Source organism: Mesocricetus auratus, unplaced genomic scaffold (assembly GCF_017639785.1).
Source record: "Mesocricetus auratus isolate SY011 unplaced genomic scaffold, BCM_Maur_2.0 Super-Scaffold_100009, whole genome shotgun sequence".
Taxonomy (NCBI): domain Eukaryota; kingdom Metazoa; phylum Chordata; class Mammalia; order Rodentia; family Cricetidae; genus Mesocricetus; species Mesocricetus auratus.
Genome location: NW_024429193.1, coordinates 24,914,907 through 24,939,937, shown reverse-complemented (window position 1 = coordinate 24,939,937; position 25,031 = coordinate 24,914,907). Strand labels below are relative to the sequence as shown.

General features: G+C 39.6%; 2 long non-coding RNA genes across 2 annotated transcripts in view; one reads left to right on the top strand and one right to left on the bottom strand.

Annotated features, from left to right (window-relative positions):
* LOC110343071 overlaps positions 1–25,031 on the top strand; it is a 105,112-nt gene that overhangs the window by 4,925 nt on the left and 75,156 nt on the right. The window contains exons 3-4 of the long non-coding RNA XR_005879309.1: positions 5,418–5,480; positions 12,338–12,569. This is a non-coding gene — a long non-coding RNA (uncharacterized LOC110343071). The remainder of the gene's footprint in view (positions 1–5,417; positions 5,481–12,337; positions 12,570–25,031) is intronic.
* On the bottom strand, positions 8,214–12,377 carry LOC106022113. The gene is made up of 3 exons (XR_001197165.3): positions 12,288–12,377; positions 11,357–11,453; positions 8,214–8,366 (listed from the first exon to the last, which is right to left on the bottom strand). It is a non-coding gene; the product is annotated as an uncharacterized LOC106022113 (long non-coding RNA).

Below are 25,031 nucleotides of genomic sequence, written 5' to 3'. Positions count from 1 at the left end.
GAGAAATTTGCTATTATTCTAATGGGTTTGCTTTTGTGTGACTTGATAATATTGTCTTGTGACTTCCAAAGTAGTTTCTTTGTTCTGTATACTTTTTCTCCATGGTCTTATCTGTTTGGAATTCTAAAGGCTTCTAGTATCTGCATAGCCATCTTTTTCTCTAGATTTGGATTTCCTTTTGCTTTTGTTTTATTGAATATACTTTTTATCTTGTACTTTTTCTCTTTCTGTGCTCATGACTCATATACTTGGTCTCATAATGGTGTATTGTAAATCTTGTATGTTCTGGTTATAAATTATCATTATTGAATCTATGTTATGTGAACACTGTAATTCCCACACACTTTTCTTCAGGCCCAGATATTCCACCTTCTTTCAGATATGCTCTATTTTTCAATGAAGTTTTTACTTGGCTAACTGAGGTTTCCATTTTAAATTTGTTATTTTTATTTCAGTATTTCTATATGCTGACTAACTTCCTCTTTCTATATTGTATTGACATGTTTACTTCATGCAGCTGCTTATTTGTTTTATCTATGACTTTATTCAGGAGGCTAGTTGTATTTTATTTCATTTTTTCAATATTCTGAAATGTCTTATCATAATTATTTTTAATATTTATCTGTTACTTCATCCAGTTCACTCTCATTAGAATCAAATACTATGGAACTGATCATTTTCCCAGGAGCTGTGATGCCTTGAGTATTGATAATTCTTGCACTGGGATTTTTCACATCTGGGATTAGGTTATAGGGTAGATTTTATTTTTAAATGTCTTCCCTTTTCCAGTTGAAAACTTTTCAGTGTTTTATTGGGACTGGATGGTGGTAGGGTTGAGGTCTTGTTAGTCCCCCCCACATCCCCGGACTTAGAGTGTATGCAGGCTAGTATCTACACTTCCAGATGAGTGTATGCAGGCTAGTATCTACACTTCCAGATGAGTGTATGCAGGCTAGTATCTACACTTCCAGATGAGTGTATGCAGGCTAGTATCTACACTTCCAGATGAGTGTATGCAGGCTAGTATCTACACTTCCAGATGATGTGCTCAGGGCATTGCACATGAGTCAGCACCATTCTGAGAGTAGAATATTAGCAGAAGGAACAACCCGCACTGAGGAGAGTTCCATCTCATGTGGAAGGTGCCCATTTTTTTCCTTTGATGATAAAAGAATTGCATTTTCCTTCTGATTAATTCACACATTTTGTTGCCACTCACACATTTTGCTATTCTGCACAAGAGGGTAGTATAAATAACTAGTTAGGATAAAGTTAGCTGTGTTATTTAAAACATAGTCCATAAACAGACTCAGCATATCTGTATGTTTGTGCTGGTATTTCCCATGGAAGGCTAAATGTTTGGCTTTTAATGGACTGAAATATAGCCCCTGTGAATGAAAGGGTACAAGATGTCAGTGAAGAGCAAAACGGAGCTGGTGCAGGCTTAGTCTGTGTGTCTTTCAGGGAAGGTTAGCATACCTAGTGTTATAATGCTTCATGCAAAACAAAATCCTGCAGTTGAACTGTTGTTAGTACATTGCTTTAAAATTGTAAATGTGATTTCATATTTTAATCACATTCTTCTGCAGCCATTTATGTCTATGCCTTCTGTTAGATTGGTTAAGATCACAATTGAGAGCCAAGAGAGGGGTTGCTACAACTTGGTGTGCAGCACATCTGCTCTCCAGGTAAACAGAAAAGATGCACTTTATTTTCTATCTTGGGTCCCATACCTGCAGACTTATAGCAAGAGACAAATTAATATAAGAGGGCAAACAAACTTACCTATGGGAGTTTCATGTGTTACTGGTTACTTCAGAATTACAGACCCAAAGAAAAAAGGAACACACACACACACACACACACACACACACACACACACACACACAGACCTGAAAGTAACAGTATTTTAAACCAGGAGCTTGTCACTAAACTAACTCATGGATACACTTGTATTATTCTAACAAATATAAAATTTAATAAAAAATAGTAATACATACCCATTAAAGATAACTTTAACAATACAGCAAGGCATAAGGAAAGAATGGCAATAATAGTTAATGCCACTTTTTTCTCCAGCTTAAATTAAAAGAAGATTACATGTCCATATGTTGTCTAATGTCTTGGGATTCTTCCTCTCTCAGGAGCCCATTAGACACTCAGAACTTAGTGAGAAGAGGTTGGGTATCAAAACCATCCATGGTTGTTATTCCTGTTACTAGTTTATTCCATACCCTTGCTTTGCATTGCTGCTCTCTCTCAAGGCATGAACGCATGAGGAACTGAACTATTACCTCAGTCTAGGTTGCCATTCCTGGAGTTCAAAGTTTACAGTTCATCTTCATTTCTCTTCACATATATATCTCCCTTATGTTGGGCAAAAGCAGAGAAATTTAAAACTTATATGGCATTTGCTTGGACTTTGGTGTAAGCAATTTATTCTCCACATTAATAATTTATAGTTGTTATAAATTATTATATATCATCATTATAAATTAATTTATAATGATAATTTCTCATTTCTTCAAGTACACTGAGATGGAATTGGAGTAATTTAAACTAAGTTATATGTCAACAAAATGCTTATGTGATGAAGGGTATATCAATATCAAACAAAGTCAAAAGCTTGTGGTTGGATAGGTCAGTGCATCAAGGGAAAGTTTATTCTGGTTCTAGAAGGAACCTTCCTCTGAACCTGTCTGAACTGTAACATTATGATAAAGCAGTTTGATAACTAAAGTGGCTGTTTGAGTGAATCCAAAGACACTACCTAGAGACTGCTAAGTGTGGGAGGCATTGAGGAGGTGCTGTCCAGGCACATTCGGTAGCAAAATCAGCTCTACACCACTCATCACGTCACAGCAACACAGAGTGTAAAGAGAAGCTTTTTCCTTGAGAGAAGCCTTCCCGCCAGCCTGGTTCTAGAGCCGCATGAGTCCCAAATAAACACACAGGAGGCTATATTAATTATGAAGCTGTTGGTCTTACTTGTTTCTTACTGGCTAGCTCTGACTTAAATAATTACCCCATAATTGCTAATCTAAGTATTTCTCTTACCGGAGAGGTTTCCGGGCTTCCTACCCCATGGCGTTACATCTCGACTCTCTTGTGTTTCTCCTTCCCAGAGTCCTCCTGGACTCCTAGTCCCACCTATCTAGATTCCTATTGGCTCAACAGTGCTTTATTGACATAAGACTTCCCCAACAACAGAGGCTCTGCAAGACAGTGAAGGAGGATAGCTGCTATAGCTATACACAGTTTAGAAGGGTACATTTAGTTCTGAGTCTATTAGAAAGATCAAAACAACTTTTATTGATCAGAATGAATCATGGGCACAGTTAGAATACTGTAAATAGGGTACAGAATAAAAAAAGTATATATGGAGATTCAGAGTTGTCCTTTGCAATTTACTGCATGGTGACATTTCAGGGCAAGCTAGGAAGGAGTACACTGCTATTTACGTATTAATAACGATTGGATTGGCAATATGCAAAACTTTATATTGGGGGTATTTTTAATTAATTATTTATTTTTAGTTAATTATTTAGTTTATTTTTAGTTAATTAAAGCATTTTTCAGAATTACAACTTTAAAAATGGAAATAGATGCTCTAAGTTGCTCTAAAGGTAAGCATGTTGGTTTGAATAAGAATGTTTCCAATAGGTTTATATCTTTGAATGCTTAGTCACCAAGGAGTGGAAATGTTTGAAAAGGTTAGAAGGATTAGGATGTATGGTCTTGTTGGAGGAAGTGTGCTGTTTTGGGTGGGCTTTCTGGTTTCAAAAGCCCCCTCCAGGCCAAGGCTCTCTTTCTCTTTGTCTGACTACTGACTGAAGATCAGGATATAAAGCTACAAACTATTTCTCCTGCACTATGCCTGCCTGCATGCCTTTATGTTTCCAACCTTGGTGATAATGGATTCTAAGCCTCTGAAACTGAAAGCAAGCCCCTAATTAAATACTTCCCTTTATTAGAGTTGCCTTGCTCATGGTGACCCTTCATAGCAGCAGAACAGTGACTAAGATAGTAAAGCATGAGAAAAAGAGATATATCCCATCTTCGAATCTAGTCCCCAAAGCACAACTTGAGCATACATATTGAACACATGAAATAAAGGCATGGCGTCAGAGTGACATCCACAAACTTTGGTTTTAGTTTTCTATGTGATTTGTTCAAATTATTTAAACTTCTTGTGTCCAACTTGCTTTTTCTCTAAAGGTGATAATCATATCTGTTTTGGAAGATGCCTGTGAGGATTAAGCATGATAATGAATATCAAAGAATCATTATGAGGTGGATATTGTATTGTCTTCTATGCTAGAAAATTAATTTTCAAAGGTCTCATTTCAGCATGATTTAAAGCCATAATATTAATATAGCAATGAGCTAAGGCATAGTTCTTTTTCTTTTTTTGATGAGTTTAAAGGTCCTTCCTATTTAAAAAAAATACCCAGAGGAAAAAGAATTCAAAACAACCTTGTCCCGTGGTGCCATCTTTCTCGTAAGTACGATTGCACAATTGTTGGTTGGCTGTGTTGCATTTGGCTTAAAGAAAAAAAAAAAGCACTAAAAATGCAACGTGTCAGAACAAACATTCTTAGCAAACAAATTGCATTTACAGTTCTCAGAAGCCCATGTGGGTAACATCACAATGTAAGTGTTTATAGAATAAATATTTATCTCAGTCTTGCTTTTTTAAATTTAAGTTTACACATACATGCACACACACACACACACACACACACACACACACACATGATTTAAGCTAGGAAAGATAAATAAAATAACAAACTTCTTCCCCTGGGTCGCAGAACAGAGGTGATCATTGACTTGGCATCTATTTGCAAATTCATATTAGGAAGAATGTTTGACTTTTATGTAGAGTTTTGATTGGTTGAAAGTTTAGTATTGAAACACTGAATAATCACTTTTCTTTCCTTTTCTTTCTTTTTTTTCTGAGACAGACTTTCTCTGTGTAGCTCTGGCTGTCCTGGAACTCACTCTGTAAACCAGGCTGTTACTGAACTCAGAGATCTGCCTGCCTCTGCCTCCCAAGTGCTGGGATTAAAGGAATATGCCACCATGCCTGGCTGAAGATTACGTTTTCAATGGATATTTATTACTTCAGTTAATATATGTGTTTAGATAAATATTATAAGAATAATCTATCTTATTAAGAAATAAATATTAAGAAAATTTACAAAACCCTTATAAATAAGATTTTAAAAAATTTTCAATAAATGCCTTCTCCCTTACATCATGGTTCCTGTTATAGTTAAGGAATCTGGTAAGGGGTGCCTGAGTGTACACTGAGTTTCAAAGCTTAGTAAACTGTGAATGAGGAACATGTATAATCCTTATTCTGTGAGTAGCACCATACAACTTCTTGGAATTCCTCCAATTTTGTATTTCTCCAGGTGATTTTTCCTTTGAAATGGACTGGAGACACATGCTGGAAAAGTCATGATAAAGAACAACAGGTAAGTAATGACTACCCAGAGGAGAGTCAGCTTCTCCCAGGCATGAGCCCCTAGAACAGACTGGCCAGTCCTGAAACCATATACACACAAACAACAGCTTGTATTTGTATATTTCTTTATATGCATATATATAGTTACAAATATATGTATAAATTGTTACACATATGTAACAATAATGTTTAAAGAAAAAGAGGCTCTCACATTGAGAGTAGGGAGGCATGGGAAGGGCTGGAGGGAGGGTAACTGGAAAACTGGCAGAAAGAAGAGAGGGCAAGTAATGCAACTCTATTTCAACTAAAATACATTAAAATTATCAACTTTAAAAATAAATAGTTAAGTAAACACCCGATGCAGAAAAAGAAGTCTAAAATGCCAGATTAGAATAACTTTAACTGTCTGAGCTACAATATCTTGGACTTCAAAATTCCCTCTATTCTTATTTTAGATGTGATCTCTATTCTTATCTTCAATGTGGTCAAAGGGAATAAATAAATACTAAGTAGCTCCTGGAAGGCATATCTGAGAGTCTTCACAGAGGTCATTCCCAGGAGGAGAGTTCAAGGTGGAGGACTTCGTAAGGGTTTCCAAACTGTGGATCAGTGAAAACTGTTGGAAACTTTCTTCTTTTTCTCCCCCCCCCTTCTATATAACACACACGTTTCTAAATAGCACAGGCGATATTACATCAAACCACACATAAGACTTCCACTAAAGCACTGACACAAATGAAAAGAACGGGTATGGTATGAAAAGGCAGAGTCAGTGCATGGTACATATGAGCAGAGTAACCAAGAAGGACTCTGGGATATTTTAGTTATATCTTAGGTCAATGAGGGTGAACACTAAGACAGCAGAACAAGGAAGTGAAGTTGTCCAGTGGGGCAGAACAGCAATGCACCTTAGAGGCATGGGACAAAAGTTTGGAAATGAGACAATATCAACTATCAGTATATCTATATCTATGTATCTATATATGTATGTGTGTATGATTGAAGCCATGTGGAAGGAGTTGTTTAAAAAATTAAAAAGCAATATTGAGGGAGACAATCACTGATTAACACTAAGGTGGATGGAGAGATGGCTGAGTTGTTAAGAGCACTGGCTGCTCCTCCAGAGGACCCAGGTTTATTTTCCAGCACTCACATGACAGCTCACACCTGCCTTGAACTCCAGCTCTGGGGGCTGTGTCTCCCTCTTCTGGTCTTTGTGGGTGCTTGTCATGGATGTGCTCCATAAAGATACATGCATGCAAAAAATTCGTACCAATAAAAACAACAAAAAAACCACAAAACAAACAATAAAACATGAGCGCGAGTGGGATCCATGAGAAAAGGAAGACAATTTGCAGCTAGAAAGAATGAAAATAACAGAAATGGATAGAACACAAAACCAAGTGAGACAACTTTAAAATTTATGAGATGGCAGAGCCAAATGTTGCAAAAAAAAAAATCAAATAAGAACTAAGCACCTATTAGATTTTAAAACTGAGACTATTTGCTGTGGTTTATAAAGATAATTTCAATGTAGGAATTACGTAACATTAAGGTCATTGTGTGATGAACACCTTTTAGTTTTATGGACAGAAAAACAGTAAAAAAATCATTAAATCTGCATTCTTGAATCAAGGGTAATTGTTGGAAGCTGGCCTCAAACCTTTGCTTACCCAATGCCATGACTCATGCTCTTCTACTTCTTCAAACTGAATATGAAAATCTGGTTTCACTGAGATACTAATTTATTTGTAATATTGACTACAGTTTTGATAAAACAATAATATAAAGTTTGGGGCTGGCGAGATGGCTTAGTGGGTAAAATGTTTATGATGTAACCACAAGGACCTGTGTTTGGATCCTGGGCACTCTGCAATTCTTGGAGGCACAGTCAGTAGATGCTAGGGTCTTGTTGATCATTTATTCTAATGGAAACAGTGAGTTCCAAGTTTAGTGAGGAAAGTTTGTTTCAAAAACAAAAACAAAAAGTAAACAACCGGAGAGGAAGGGGAAGAGAGCTTGATGTCAAACTCTAGCCCCTACTATACATATGCACGGGCATGCCCACACATTGAACACACACACACACACACACACACACACACACACACACACACACACACAAAGAGAGGGAGAGAGAGAGAGAGAGAAAGAGGAGAGAGAGAGGGAGAAAGAGGAGAGAGAGAGAGAAAGAGGAGAGAGAGAGAAAGAGGAGAGAGGGAGAAAGAGGAGAGAGAGAGAGAGAAAGGAGAGAGAGAAAGAGGAGAAAGAGAAAGAGGAGAGAGAGAGACAGAGAGAGAGAGACAGAGAGAGACAGAGAGAGACAGAGAGAGACAGAGAGAGACAGAGAGAGACCACACGGCTTATTGACACCACATCATGGAATGTTTACTATGAGGGATGACGTAGAGATGTGGCAGAACATATTCTATAAATTCTCTTTGTTCAACTCCCTACCTATTTTCATCTCGCTCTCTTCTCTCTTAGCTAGCTAGCTTTCTGTTACTCTGACAAATACCGGGGAGCAAAGGTTTGTTATATAGTTCACAATATTGAAGGTTTCAGTTGATTGTTCACTGACCACATGACTTCTGGACCCACAGAAAGGCAGTAGAACATGGTAAAAGTATATACTAGAGTGTCTTTCTTGGTCAAAGACAGGAAAGCTAAAAAGAAAGAGAACAGGGCCAAGGGAACCGCAGTTCCCTTCAAGGACATGCCTCATGCTTTGAAGACCTTCTCACTTACCTCATTAAGGAGTTCTGATGTTTCCAGTTCCCCGAAACACTGCCATCCTGGACTAAACTTTAGCAGATAAGCCCTTGAGGTACAGTCAAGGTTCACACTACAGCATCATCCCTCCTTATTCATTCTTCAGCTGATTGCTTTGATAATACTGTCAACCAGGAGTGAAGCTTTGTGACCATCAATGGGTATATCAGAGTTATATGTTACAAAATGAGTTTCTTCTATTTTCAGAACTACAGGTAGTATCAATCTTCTAAAATAATGCCTCCTTAAAAATATAATCTTTAAGTTGACTGATAGACCTTTTTCTGTCTTATAAAGCTTAATTGGCAAGATCAAACATGACAAGAATTAAATAGTCACCTTCACATTTACCAGATGTCTTATTAGCAACACAAGATTCTAGGTTTCATGCCAAAAGAGCCAAAGCTGAGGCAAATACTTTAAAGAGACACATCCTATGGTTCTTCTCTAGTAATCATAGATGTCTGCATTCCCAAAATTCTGTTAGAGAGCAGTATCAGAATAAGCTTTTTGGTAAAGTAAATGAAAGGCATATATCAACCTGAAGACGCATTCGCTCTAGTGTGTCAAAGCACCTGTGAGTCTCATGTAGGAAATTCAGCTGGCTTTCATTTTACACAGTGGAATTTTGTTTTAAATGAAGGAAAGCAATTGGCACCATTTGAACACATTGTTCATTAATGTTTATTATTTTTATATGAAAAAGTCTTCTTTGTATCTCTTGACTTTCTAACCTAGGGTTTCTGCTATGATAATTTCATTTACATGTTTTATTTTTAGCATTAAATGATATCCTTATTTGGGACCTCATTTTAGGGGACACACCATAAAAAATAAATATAGAGAGTCTAGAGTATTACACAAAGGCTTTAATACCATCCTATTTCAGTTGAAAGTTTTGATAGCACAATCTGTGTTTATCCACTTTGCATTACTATAAAAATTCTGTTGAAGTTACACATTGTCAGAAATTCCTTAGTAAAAGAAAAAGAATTTCTTTTGTAATTTTTGTTTGAAGTTTATGCTATAGTGATGAGTTGAGAAATGACTTTTATGCAAAATAATTTCTTATTTTTGCTTTTTATTTTTTTGAGACAGGGTTGTGCAGGCCAATCTTGTCTCATGTTTACCGTGTAGCCAAAGATGGCCTTGGACACCTGATCCTCTTGTTTCTGCCTCTTAAATGCTGAGATTAAATGAATGTACCAACACTCCCATAATGTAAAGCAACTTTTAAAAATATTTCTACCTGGGCTGCAAATATGGCTCATTCGTTAAGAGCATTGGCCATTCTTCCAGAGGACCTAGGTTCAATTGCCAGCACCTGCAAAGTGGTCAAAACCATCTGTAACTTCAGTTACAAGGGATCTGACATTTATTTTTCTGACCTCCATGGGCACTAGGCATGTACATGGTGTACAGACATACATGTATGAAAAATACCCGTAACACAAACAATAATATAATAATAATTAAGAAACTAAAATTCTTCCATCTCATATGAATGAATATATTATACACATTTGCATGCCCAATTTTATAAACATTAAAGGCCACCTTATTACTTAAATTGCATTAAAATAGGACACCAATTCATAGTCTCCTTTTCAAATTGAGATGAAATGGATAGTCAGAGACATTTGACATCAACCTGTAATACCTTTGCTATTTTTAAGTTGTCTATATGGAGTTTCATATAAAATAAAAATAGAAAATGTAGCTGCTATTCACCAATTACATGTAACAAGAGATAGGATTACAGAATATGTTTTGCATTTTACAAGATACTAGCTAGGGCCTGACATAGTAGGAGTGCCCTTATAATTCCAGCACTCAGGAGGTAGAGGCAGGAAGATCTGGAGTTCAAAATCATCCTTGACTACATAGTAAGTTCAAGGCCAGCCTGGGTTACATAAGACACTGCCTAGGGGAAAAAGGAAAAACAACAATAAAAACGACACATCACACAAACCAAAAGCTCAAACAGATACTAGTCAGTAATGTACACTGCTACCTAGGAAACCTTAGGAAAACAAAACAGTTCATAAAAGTAAAAACTAAGCTGATTCTCATTTCTAAAGCAAGGGTACTTCTTAGCAATATTTATATGCTTTGTTTCATTATTTTCATGAACACTTTCATTTATCTTATTCTATTTTTTCATTATTACGGTCCTAGGGATTGAATTCCTAGACAAATTGTCTACCATTGAACTAGAGCTCCACCCCTTAAATTAGCCTATTCTAATAACTTATCCAGAAGTTCTCAGTGCTTTTTATTATAACATCGAATCTCTGACTTGAGATATAAATTTCTCTATGGCCATATCACCCTGAACATGCCTAATCTCAGAAGCTAAGCAGGGTCGGCCTGGTTAGTACTTGGATGGGAGACATAAATTTCTAATAAATATTTTTTTCAGAATCTCGTATGATAAAAGACAGTGTTACAACACCTGAATTTCTTCAGGTTTATGAGAGATACCTCAGCAATTAAGAGAACTTGCTATTCCTACAGAGGACCGAGGTTGTAGCCCCAGCACCCCTACCAGGGCTGAAAATTATGTGTAACTCTGGATCCGGTAGACTCAATGGCATTTTCTGGACACATGTAGTCATACACATACGTCTAAGTAAGAATATGTTAAAACAAACAAGTAAATATAAAAATTCTAATTTATCTACAATGGCAATGGAAGTAGGAATCTTGTATACTGACTTTACGTTATTTGTTCCTGAATTTAAAAAAAATCAATTTTTAAAATTTTAGGAGTATGAATATTCATTCTGCCTACATGTGTGTAAGTGCATCCATGCATGCATTATTTTAAACCATAAATAGGCTATTTTTTTCATATGTGGGGAAATTACATGAAACTGTTTCTTGAAATTAGAATAGCTGTTGTTTTTTGAGACAATACCATTAGTTACAGATAGACACAGATGTGTGCTCACATCTATACGCTCAGTTTGGGAGACATTAAGCTTCATATTATTACTTAAACTGTATTAAATCAGGGTGGTAGCTCTTTTTCTGTTAAGTTAAATACATGTTCTATAATTTTATGATACTGAGTGTGTTTATCCATTGAACAAATACAATCTGATGACTTACTCTGACACAAGTTGACTTGTAGAACATAAATGCTCCATGCTCTTGAGGCTTCAAGGCTCATGCTTAGTGTAGCTATCAAGACTACTTGGTGCATATGCTAAGTAAAAGAAAAAGAAAAAATAATAACACAAAAGAAGCAAAGCTGAATGAAATGGCAGTGGATTACAAAACCCTCTGGTTAACTGGTTGAGGACAAAGGTTGTTAGTTCCATTGGCCACACCTCTCTGAAAAGAACCCAGAGGGTCAAGTTGACCTCCTACTGGCCACAGGGTGACTACCAAGGTTCAGTGGTTTGTACATGATGTGCAGCCAGACTTTTGGACATTGGTCTGATATTTGTAGTTACAGTCTTGGATTAATTTAAGGAATCACAAAATGGGCCATGCCATGCCACAGAACAATCCCAGTTTTATTTTATCATATTTAATAAGAGACAGTCCATGTTTCAAACGAATTCCTTAAAGTTCACACTGCGTTAAAAAAAAGTGTGAAAATTGTTATCTGTGAATCGTTGTGCTGAATTCAGAACTGGAGACAGAAAGTAAATATGATCATTGATTGTGATGAATTTTGTAAAAGAAAGGAATGGGTAATGTGGTGGGTACCATTTGGGCCTGGAGCAGGGGGAGGAATGAAGCGAAACAGTGTCTTTCTAAGGAGGCAAAACAGGAAGTGAGAGCCATAGAAGAAATCACTGAAAGAACCACCTGCAAGCCTCCTACGTAAAGGGAACAGAAAGTGTAGAGGAATGAGGAGAGAGGAAGAACGTAGCTACAGAAAGGGAACGTGTCAGCTCTCGTGGGAAGCATTTTTCTAAATTAGACTACTCATGTCTCACAGTGTCTTGCTATTGAACAGGACAGCCAAGGGCACTGTGCAATTGGACCCTCCCCAGTTCAGCCCCTCTAAACAGTAGGATTTCCCACTCACTGTTCATGTCTGTCCCAAGCTGACTTGGTGCTCTATCCTCGGCACTCCAGGTCCTCTGCTGACAGAGCAGTTTTGGTGACGGAGTAAACCCAGAAAGCATGGCAAAGTGCGTGCAGGCTCTTAAAGCTCCACACACGGTACGTCACTGAAACTCACATTTCATTGGGCAAAGCGCTTACCTACCTTACGTCATCATGGAAGCATAATTCTCCAGTGAGTCTGGAAGGGCGTAGACCTGGACACCCTGGCCAACCGGAGCAACTAGAAATTTGTTTGTAGCAGGTTGGTATGCTGTGGTGGTGGTGGTGGTGGTGGTGGTGGTGGTGGTGGTGGTGGTGGTGTGTGTGTGTGTGTGTGTGTGTGTGTGTGTGTGTGTGTATTTAAGCGTTTGTCTCCAGAGAGAAAGTCCATTATTATTTTAATCCAATTCTCAAGAGACCTGCGATGACAATTAACAACTGCTGAACCAGTTGAGAACTGTCATGTAAACATAATTATTTTTACAAGGCAATTTGCAGTCTTGAGTAAGAAACTATAGAGATTCAAGAGCTGTGATTTTCTTTGTGTCGAGTGGTGATAAGTCAAAAGTTGAGGAAATGAGTTGACCATTTAAGCAGTGGCTTAAAAATACCCAAGTCTGAGGGAAGTGACTAGTGTAAGGAGATCCCAGAGGACACCTGGGGGAGATGGTGGACAATACTCTAGAGAAGTTGTATCTTGAGCACTGAAGGAGGTAACTCTTCCCTGCCTTAGGAGGAAGGAATGGAGAACCAGGTACCCTCTTGGTTCACAGACAGAGGGGAAGGGCAATGCTTCTGCTTTGTCTGTGGTGTATGAGCAAGGTGTTAGTCTAGATAAGGTGATTGCACTGCATTTCAGTAGTGGAGTAGTCACGGGTGAAATGTGAGATGGAGCTCACTGGGAGAAGACAATAGGGCTTCCCACAGCACAGGGGCTAAGCTGGTGTCGGAGAACATAGATGCATCAGAGGGCCAGTAAGTGGGATTCTGTGATTTCCCTCTATCCATGGAAACAGGAGCTGTGACAGTTACTGTTTGGATCGATGGAGGCCAGGGATTGGCAGGGCAGGTGCAACAACATGTTCTACACATACTCTGAAGTTCAGGATTTTGCATGTGTATTAGACTTTTAGCATTGTGAGAAAACCAAACACAAACGAAGAGAAAGAGCTGCTCAATAATGGTACAGAGAAATTGCATCTGACGATAACCTAGAGTTGTCTTTCATGAACGACAGGCTTTGTTCCTTGTAAACTTGCCTTGAGCAAATGATTGATGTAGACAGCATAACTGTGGACAGGGATGGGAGCCTTAACTTATTTCTTACTGCTTAAGTAAAATTAATCATGCTTCAGCCACATGAGATTTTATATGCTATGAATACTCCCCTTGTTCACTAGTAAAAATCTGGCAGAAGAAAAGTAAAAGAAGAAAAAGAGAGAAAGAAAACTCTAAAAATATAATTACATGCTCAGACACAGAATTGCTTAGCTAGGCATCTTGCTATTAATTAGTATGCCATAAATCTTGTTGCTGTTACTGATGCTAAGACACAGTATTTAGAAGAACCATTAATGAAGACAAAAGAAGATCTGGGATGGCCCAGCTCCAGTACAGACTCCAGGCTGAACTAACATTACATTGCATTTCTCTTTCCTTACTGCCTGCCAAATCCCCAACTGACCCAACCCTCCACCCCATTTCGGCAGGATTACATCACAGGCATTTGACACAAACGATATCGCTCTTTATAAAGGCCACATATGCATGCTGAAGGATGCAGGCTCTGAGAGCAACTCTGCTTTCTTGAAATCTTTCATTTCATTTTCTGTTTCCTCTGAAAGGAGGCCTGACCTTCTTGGCATCTCTTGCTGACTGACAGGTGTGGCGAGCAAGCCACACCTGATCATTTGGAATTGTATTTGAGGCTGAAGTTAAATGTAACTTTACATCCTTCCTTAACGGGAGGAACCGAGCAGGAGGCAAAGAAGTTCAACTTGTAAACCGAGACTGTTGCTGCGAATGGCTTTCCCCCAGAAGACCCTCTTTCTGATTCTCAGTTGTTGATAACTAGCAGGTTTTTATCTCCAGGAACTAAGATAGTTTTTTTTCCTCACTTCTGGCCTGCCAACTTATAGACTTGTCTTCAGCTGAGGCAAGGCTGCCAGATTGAATACATGGAGAACCTACTCAACTCTATTTATTTTAGAGTATGATAATTTGAGGGAAAATTTAAATTGTCAGTTTTCCATTACACCCTGCAGCTCCCAGTGCTGGCTATCTTATCAGACCTAAAAACATACCTCGGTGGGAAATTGTGTAAACAGATGGAGAAGCCAAGAAGAGAGAGGGCTGATTCTTGCCAGGGGGCCACACAGTCTGCTCAGGACAGAGCCAGACATTTCATATCCTGATGGATCGGTCCTCTTCCTTTCTAGCTGCCTACAGTATGTGGATCGTGAAGTCCCACAGCAAACACTGAGCAGAGGTTTGAGCATACAAGAGTCAAGCGCCATAGTCTTGGCAGGTCCATGTACTGATCGCGGTTGGGTAGATTCAGAGGCCCAGGGACTCTGAGGGCAAGTTGTGATGCTGTGCCCAGTGTCTGGCATATACTCAGTAACTCAATCTACACTTAATAAGATATGAGTGAGAAATGTTGCTAGGCAATATCATTTCTCTGCTCAAAATACTGCACCATTGAAGCCCTGACAGACTGGTGCTTGTTGCTGGTGTGATGGTATTCCCCTTGCTTTCTTGTCTACTCTTATGCCACATGCCTATCTCAGCCTCCTTTCTGGTCCCTAGGGGGTGGGTAGGTCCCTTACACTGCCTTTCTTTATATTCCTGGACTCACACTCTACATACCTAAGGGACCACCCCCTTCCTTGTTATAAGACAATATCCAGCTGTCCTCCTTCATGAAGTCCTAGTCCCACTGTCCCTTTCAAAATTGAAATCTTCTTTCTGCCCTCTGCTCGCCTACACTCTTCATCTATCCTAGCCTGCACTATTTCTCCCGTGACATTTGGCATCGTCCAACTCTTAGTGTTTAACACTGATGTTTTACTGTTCGTCTCCACTTTGGTTGCTTGCAAGCCTCTAAGGGAGATGATTCTTGTGGCTCTTGTTCTTTGATTCCTCTAACATTTCCTCCCATATCAGACACTTCCAAAAATACTTTGTAAGTGACTGCTGAATGAGTATGAATTGAGCTGAGTTGATGAAGCAAATGAAAGAGCAGAAGAGATAAACCTTTAAAGCTAGGCATGAGGGTGAATGGAGCATCAGTTATGGTACATTCACAGGCAAACTTGGGCTTTCATCAGAAACCTTGTCAATTAATGATGAACTTGGCCGACATCTAGAGTCATAACTGTCAAGCTGACCTGATAACTGTGTGGCTCGGCCTCTGGTGAATTGAGACAAAGAACTCAGTGTGTGGTTTGGTGTTTTCCCACTTGAACTGTGCGCCTCCTCCATTAGACGTGCTTGTTAAGTAATCTGGTTGCCGAGCCCTGTGCACTTCCTAATGGTTACTAAAGAGTAGATCAACTGCTGATTTGAATGCATGCCAAAGTTCCAGAATGAGTAGTGTGTATGAACCCCCCTGAAAAGATGGGGGTAGAGTAGAACAGGATTTTCCCTGCTCTGGTGCCAAGGTTTCATAGGAAGTTTGTAAGAAAGTGCTCCATTAGTTAATTAAAGTAACCCTGAGTAAGATTGTTTGGGTAACAGTAATTTCCAGAACCTTTAAAAGTCTGATGTCATTCTGAGTTCCCAGGAGGGGAGTGCTGTAGGCAGGGTCTCAAACATTCTACTGCAGGTGGCTTCTCAGACCCATCTTACTTCTGATAAAGGAGTTCTTTGTTTTGTTTTGTCTTAAAAGAAAAGCCTGTAATAGCGAATCCTTATTTTAGCTCCCTGCAATTCTGTTTTCTCTCTTATTAACTTCCTTTTAGCTAAAAATATAACTAAGACCTCCACATTGCCTAGGAGAAAAAATATAAAATAGTATTCCTGTGTGTTGTAATTCCTGGTGAGCATCACTGTAAATGGGAAAGGTTTCTTGTATGAGTGGGGTGTATGTGAGTGTGTGAGTGTGTGTGTGTGTGTGTGTGTGTGTGTGCATGCAATCAAGAATAGTACACAAAGAAGCTATGAATAGTGCACCTGAACAAGGCTGCTTGCTAAAGCAAAACTGGCGGGCTTGCGAGGATTCTATCTTCTGTATGAAGCCTTGTGAATTAGCGGGATGCACACACATAAATATTTCACATGGTGGAGGCACTCATGCTCCCTGATTCTCCCATATTGATTACCACTAATCTATCCCTTATGTCGCTTTCCATTCCTGTGGAAATAAGATAGGTATGTGCCTAGAATAAATAGCCTTCTCCCCATTTGGAAACCGTGCAGGGTCTAGAGCACATTACATCCTTCCGTATAATGGAAGGACCCACACGCTGGCAATTGCTGTCTGCAGATGTAATGAACCAAGTGGGAGGTAATGAGAAGTGACTGTCACGCCATCTCAGGGGCCTGGTTTCTCCTGCTGCACAATTACACTGTGACCCCAGAGAAACCAAGAAGAGGGGAACATTCTTTCCTTCTCTAATGATCTTAAAATCAGCTTTGGCTTAGGGTGTGCGTGTGGAGGGATGCAGGCTGCAGCATCCCTCATTTGGCAGTCTGGAGGATGTCCAGGGAATGTATGCCTGCAACATAGCATGCAGCTGTCCAGACACGCCTGTCCCTCCCTCAGCACTGACTTGACCTCTAGATAGAAAGATGCCAGCAAGTACAGGCCTTTCCTACTTTCCCTGGTGTGTCTTTGGGGTGAGAACTGCTACTTCTACTATAAGTGGAGAATGTACAAGGGAAGGAATTGTTCAGAGCTGCACTTATGCCCCAGGCATATGTGTTTTGGCTTTAAAGGGTCAGGAAAGCCTTAAAGAAGAACCATGGTGACAGCAGCTGTGGGTACCATGTACCCTAATCCCATCTCTGAGCTTCATGAAGGAAGAACCTTTATTATGAAACCTCTGGCTGGTGCTTGGAGAGGCAGGTGGCAAGGTTGAGGGAAAAGGTGTATGTGTGTGTGGGGGGGGTACCTGCTGAGTCAACTTCTCCAGAGGGAGTGTGCGAAGAAAGTGCAAAAAGGTAGAAGAAAGCTTTTAAAATTCCTTTCATTGTCTTCATCCTGCTCAGGCCTGCCCACACTCTAGGGGAAGCCTGCCAACTGCTCACCGAACAGTGAATGGAGACAAGCTGGGCTGCTTGTATTGCTCAGCAAGGGAGCAATAGCAGTGAGGGCTGGCTACTGGCTGGACCACACCACTCTGCTCTCTTCCTATGAGGCCTCTGCCAGCAGGAGGCCCCCGGGTGGCATGAAGGGAGAATTAGTGTGCAAATGACAGGGTCTGCTAATTTCTCACCACTTCATTAGTTGATAGTTCCACAGAGCTCTGCTGTCATTCTCCTCACGTCTGAGGAAAGGGCCCTTGTCATCAGGTGCAGCAGGGCTCAGTCCTGTTGTGTTGACAGGCTTGTGAGTTTTTGGTGTCTCCCTGATGCCCTCCTCCCCAACTCCAGTGTGTACTATTTTATTCTCTGACCTCGCTGATAGCAGTTACTTCCTTGGATATCCCTGCAGCGTTGACCTCACATCTTTTTCTGGCAGGCTTCATTTGGAGGTAGCAGAAGAAGATAGAGACTGATCCTCTTTATAGTCTAGGTCCAAAGGCATGCCACAAAGAAAGGAAGAAGAAAGCAACATATTTAAACAGAGCATTCAATAAACAGCACCGACACACTATCACCTTAATGTCACTTACTTTGCCAGAGTTCCTTGCCCTGTAAGTCCTGTGACTTCCTATCCTTCTTGTATATTTGATGCAAATGCCAGCTGAGAAATAGTCATCATCAGGAAATTAAAATACATGTAGATCCAGAGTTGACAGAGTTTTCGCTATAAAGGGCCAAATAGTAACATATTTTGGGCTTTGCAGTTCCCATGGCCTTTGCCTGAGCAAGGCTGGAAGCATCCATAAACAGCATGTAAATGAGTCTGTGCTGCAACACAATTACAATAATAGGCAGCAGATTGTATCTGGTCTACGGGCTGGCTGTACAGAGAAAGAATGAAGAGAATATCATGACAGCAAGTGGCCTGTGTGGTACTCCTTGTTCATGAAGTGTCTCAATGAAGTAGCATCGGGGCACAGAGAACTGTGAGTCCTTGGGAACTGGGTAAAAGGCTTGTAGAGAAAGTGAAGTGTGAACCTTTCCTGTAGATGGAAAATGCTGGTTATCTTTGATCAGTGACATGTAGGGTATGCCTACTGGGTAGAGTAGGGAGGATTTCTCTGGAAATTATTTTTTTGATCGAAGGGAGATTCGCACATACCTCAGGTTCTTATACACTACAGACATGAAGAAGAGCCAGCCTTTGGTAGAAGACCAAATCAACATGCCATGGTGGAGAGTGAGGACTGGAGTGGGGGACCTGGGCACTCTGTTGCCTGACTCCAGCACTCATATTAAAATATTTAACCAGTGCTTTTACTCTTTAAGTGACTGTCAGGCAAATAACAGAAAACAATCATCAGGAGTTATTTACTACTAGAAGTTTTCCTGTCTTCTTGCTATGTCAGAAAATTGTACTAAATCACATGAGAATTATTTATAATTACTTTCTTTTTCTTAATGTTTTCCTATATAATATATTAAAGAGAAGAAACAGGACATTTGAAGATGCATACTATCCCAATTTACTTATATATAAGCACAAATATTTTAAAGGAGGCACAAGGAGGGGCAGATATTGGTATGTCAAACTATTTGATTCTCTCTAGAGGTAGATTTAGGTGTGACACTTTGATTTAGAAAATTTATGAAAATTGTTAAAGAAAAATTGAAATGGCAATAATAAAGTCCACACTGGTTTTGTCCTCGATGTCAGTTTTATAACAACTTGCATTGTTTCCCTCTCATTCTTTCCCTTTTCACTTTCTAGGATCGCTTGCTTATCCTTGAGTTTCTAACATTATTGTTTCTGTTTGATTATAAAACCTGATTGTTTTCATCACAAATAATCTGCAGAACTGTGTTATAGGTATAAAGCATATTCTAGAAGTTTAAGTGTTATAGCACTAACCAAATGTCCTCTTCATTCACTCATTTAGTACCTTTGCTGGGCTGGTCATGTGTGCCAATGGTTACACTGTACATTGCAAACTTAGAAGGAATGAAGATTTAGGATCTTTGGTTTATCTCTTTTATCCCCATTTTCTCTGGGTTGCTACACTTCTAGGCATTATATAAAAACCCAATATAAATATCCTGAAGTCACACACTTATTAAACTATTCCCACAGTCCTCTATATTTCCATGGCAGCACTGCTTTGGCTTCTATTTGGTTATTTTCCTGTGTGAGGGTGTATTATACTGTCTTGAATGTGGATTTACCCAGGAGGGCAACTGTGTCATTTTAATCTCTCCCTGCTATCAAGCTCCATGATGCTCTGTTCAACACACTCCTGTGTGCTACACCTTATCTGGCCTGTCCATAATTTCCCTCAGACCCCTTGCCATGTTTTGTCTTTTCTAGACTTTTTCAACCATACCCTTCAACAACTTTATTAGTTAGATCCTTCTGGGAGGCTTCAATCTCATAGAATGACCCAGAGAATGGCTATATTTTTTTATTTAGCAAGGCCTTATTAATCTATTTAACAAATAAGTGAAAATTCAGAGGATATATGCTTAGTACTTACTATTGTGTAGTAAGTTTGGGATGAGAAAATAAATGCTGTTAGCCACTGGCATTAACTGAACTTTGGGGAAGGCACGCAAAGATAGGCCTTTAACTCCACTGCGTACGTGATGAGGTCATACAAGCTTCCCCTGGTCACCCAGGCCTTCTGCTTCTGCACCCCTGTTGGTGCAGCACCTCCTCCCTTTGAAGCAAGGGAGAGTAGGAAAAATGCAAGTCCAAACTCAAGTTAGATCAGGAAGTTGTGTGGCAATTTCTGGAATGTCAAGAGTAAAAATAAGAAAGCAAGAATTAATCCTGCTAGCCCCAAATGAGAAGCTGTCACCACGAAAGCTGTAACTTTCTAAATGAATCTAACACCTCTGAAAACTCCCACAACTATGCCAAGTATTTACATGTTCTCTCTGAACGTGGCATCTACAGCAAGTGGTTTTGGTCGTGAAGCACACCATCTGTGTGATTACCCAGCCCTTGCGAGAGTACTCTGAACTCAGCAGTTGTACAACAGATGCATTTAAATATACAGTGTTCCCGCTCGCATAGTTCAGAATGGGTGTTAGAAAACAACCAGCCTCCTGGAAAACTCAGACTGCTTCTGACATTCTTCCAGACACACCTCCCGTAGCCGCCCTGCATTCAGTTTCTGGAAGACAGTATTATCAATAATAGATTTGTAGACCGCAGAGCAGGTCAGCCTGACCCAGGCAGGCCATCAGCAGCTGCTGTCACAGTCATTAGGAAGTCAATCAGTCTGAGAAGTGAAAGCAGATCACTCTTTAGTCCCATTCAAGTGGAGGTCTGTGGAGTCTGAGACAGAAAACAACAACAAAACAGCCTGTAGGAGTCAAAGGGCGAATATTCCCGAAAAGGGAATAAAAGTAGTTTCACTGTTATTCAGCCCTACCACATTTATAGAGCCCTGTCTCTTGAAAAATAACATTAGACTGTAATTTCTGATGAGGACTGAAGAACTGAATTCAATTTCTGTCCTTTATGTTTTATTTAGTTAAATATTCTACATATATTCACCACACATTTGGTCTAAGTTAGCTTTAGCTATGGGAATGATATGTAAAGCTCTGTTTATCAGACTGTGTTTCTTAGTGAAGGTCATTAGGCAATCCAAAGTCATAGCTTCTCTGGCTGCCTGTTGCTTAGTGACTACATGCTTCTTTTGGATAGCCATAAAGCTATGGTAAGAAGGAACCGGGTGGTGGTGGCACACACCTTTAATCCCAGCACTCGAGAGGCAAAGGCAGGCAGATCTCTGTGAGTTCAAGGCCAGGCTGGACTGACAGCCTCCAAAACAATACAGAGAAATCCTGTCTTGTAAAAACCAAACCAAACAAAACAAAACAACAACAACAACAACAAAACACAGAAATTCCTTATATGAACAAAACACCTTTTTCCAAATGGCTTAGTTGTTCTTTTCCTGTGTTTCCAAACAGAGTGGTCTATGGGACACAAGGATGTCATTGAAGTTGAAAATGAGCAGACTCTGAGAGGACTGAGTGTAATTTCAAGAATTTAGGAGGAAAATATAGAAAAATGTAAAGATGTTCTACATCTATACAAGAAAATTTAGAACAATAAAGTGAAGATGATTGAAGAGTTCTCAGTAACGTTTTCCTGTATATTTTACATGAGATCTGGTTTATGGCACATGCATCAGGAAAGACGGGACCAATCTGCAAGAATTGTTGGCACCTGAAGCTCATCCCAGGTGATGTAAATAGATCATATAGATACTGCTGGGAAACTTCAGAGACAGGGTCTCTACTGCATCAGTACAGACAGGTTCCCAAGTGTCCTGGTATTGTGACTCACAGAAACTTTGTTATGTTGTACAGCCTTCCTCTCCTTCGTCCTCTCCTCCACTTTCTCCTTTCAGTGAGAAAAATAAGAATATCATAGGTTCTTTAGCTCATACTAGGTCAGAAACTGGCAACAAGTTTTAGAATGTGAAGAGTAAAAGTAAGAATTACAAAGAAAAAAAAAAGAATTGGAGAAAAAAGAGCCCCTCCAGTACAAAACCAAAGCAACTCCCCCAACATGTTAATGATATGTTCTGGATCTGCACAGAGAGGCATGGTTCTTGGGCATAATAGACTCTGTTTCAAATGGGCAGGGAACAAGTATGTTAGTTCCTCTTCTCCACCCATTGTTTTTAGTTTGCACAAATAAATCGCATGTCAGTAATTGCTTTTTTTTGTTTGTTTGTTTTCCTGTGTTACTTATTTAATTTAGAAACAATGTTATTTTACATATCAATCCCAGTTCCCTCTCCTGCCCATTCTCCCATCACCCACCATCCCATCAACCAACCATTCCCCAAGGATGCTGATACTTTCCATGGGGGGATCATCGAAGTCTGTCACATCATTTGGAGGAGGGCAAGCTCCCCCCCCCCCCCCGGTGTAACTAGGCTGAGAGAGTATCCCTCCATAGGGAATGGGCTCCCAAGATCCATTTGTGCACTAGGGATAAATACTGTTTCCACTGTCAGAGGTCCCATAGCCTGTCCAGGCTTCCTCATTGGCACTCCATTCTGAGGGCTTTGTTTGGTCCAATGTTGGTTCCTCAGCCTTATGACTGGTGTCTGTGTTCTCTCACTTGGTCAGGTCAGCTGTTTCTGTGGGTTTCTGCAACACATGTGCCCATAATTGTTAATACATTTTAATTAACTATGTATTATATGGACAGAATCTCTACATGAATGATTTGAACAGGATCTCCATACCATAGAGTGACCTTGACCTGGAGAGCTGATTTGAAGACTCTAAGCTGTTTGCTAGCCAGTAAATGAATATTAAAAGAATATTTATCATGTCAGCTAATGACATTTTATTTCAGGTTTGCAGCATGTCAAAAGACATTACAGGCCAGAAGTGGCTGGGAGAAAAATACAACGGGCCCTTCTGCGGCTGGTTCACAGAACACAGGGAGAAGTTGAGGGCTCAGACTGGAGGGAGGTGAGAGTGCCCATATCCAGCAGAGCTTGTGACATCTGAGAAGGAAGACAGAAAGGATGTTTGAGAGTTTATGCTTAGGAATTCGGGCTATTGAGCTGTGATTTCAAGTGAGATGACACCGGGGGAATGTTTAACTATATCCCGGTTGCACTGTAATCCAAAGGGCTTCTGGGTGCACTTTCTCAGAAATTGCAATCAAATCTTGGATTAATCTGAAAGTTTATTTAGGCATTTGGGGGAATTTCATCAATGCTTAGCATTTCCAAATTTGTGAAATCAGTTTCTCAAAACAAGCAGGAATGGAAGAGTTTGATTTTCCTCTCTGGAGCCACGTCTACCTTCAGTGTATACCTCAGCATGGTTCAAAGATCTCCCAGACTACTACAGCAAAGGATGGCAGCAGTTTTGCTGTTTCTGCCGTGCCATTTAGACCTCACACTGGGTGGTGATCAATACTCCCTCATTTAATCTCATGATTAGAAACAATCGCAGTCAATATTAACAAGAGAGCAGAGGGTCATTGCTACTTTTAGAATGGTATCCTGGGCGTGTGTGTGTGTGTGTGTGTGTGTGTGTGTGTGTGTGTCTGTGTGTGTGTGTGTGTGTGTGTGTGTGGTCAGCATAATGCTTCCAGCTTTTGTCAAATGGAAGATATTCACACTTGCAAAGGCAATTTCAAGCTAAAGGCATGGAAGATGCAAACTACCAATGGTTAGGAAAATTTGACTGGTAGTTTTGGTACAGGAATAAAAGTCCCAGACAGTCTCGCTGACTGAGATTCTAACAGAATGCTTGCTTTTCTTACCATGTTATGGTTTCTGTTTGTGATGAGTATTTTGGCAGAATTCTGTCAAGTAGTACATGCTAATTAATGCGGCTTAGAGGGAGGAAGAAAAATGATTCTACCCTTGATGAGACAGTCACAACATGATAGGTATTTTTGGTATTATTTGCAAAACTTAATAATGAGATGGCTTGCAATGCATTAAATTGAAAATGTTTTAGAAAATTAATAACAATTATAATGATAACTTACCAAATTTCTTGATGTTTACAAACGTTTTCTTTCTAACCAACACTCCCCTTATCACATGTTCATGATGTATTGAATTAGACCAATGCTTTGAGGAAGAAGTTGGGATATACAGTGTATGAAGTTTTTTATAGCATTGTTTAGATCAAAGGCAGACATATTGAGAACCTCCATGCCCATTCTACTAGATCACACTGTTTCCTTTATTCACTGTTTTAAATCTCAATTTAAAGGTAATATGTAATAGACAAAAGCCAAACCCAATTTGATGTAAATCTAAGGAACTCTAGTAATCCCAGCATGTGGATTCTACAGTTACTAAGAAGAAAGCCTTTGTTTCCATTCATCCTCATTGCTCCTCTTCTGTGTAGGGAGAATACACATTGAGTAGCTTCAAAATAAGAAAAGGATAATTTTCAATTTGTTTGTTACACTAGTGACTGATAGTAACTATTATGGTGCACAGGTGGAAGATATGCTAACCAGACAACAGAGTGAATTCTAGATCAATTCCCCCATTATTTAAATGTTTTAGATGTAACTGTTTTGACAGTTATACCACTTTCTCCTAGGGACAGATGGCCATGATAACTTGTATCACATAACTACCCTGTGGTATGATTGGGACAATGTCTGAGACACATGAACAGTTTTAGCCCGTCTTTCCTGTCTTGGTGAACACTATCATATCCATTCAAGTCCTGAGTAAAATCTTTGGAGCCACCCTTATTCTTCTCTCATCCAAATATAGACAACTACACATCCCTCACAACGCACTTCTTATTTGCTCCTTGTTTCCTTTTCCATTGTACCTTCCTATCCAGGCAACTATAATAGCTATTAACTAGTCACTCTGGCTAAAATGTTGTTTTTAAGACAAAAAAATCATGCTGTTGCCACTTAGATGTCCCAGTTAAAGCTAAGAACTCAGTTGTAGTT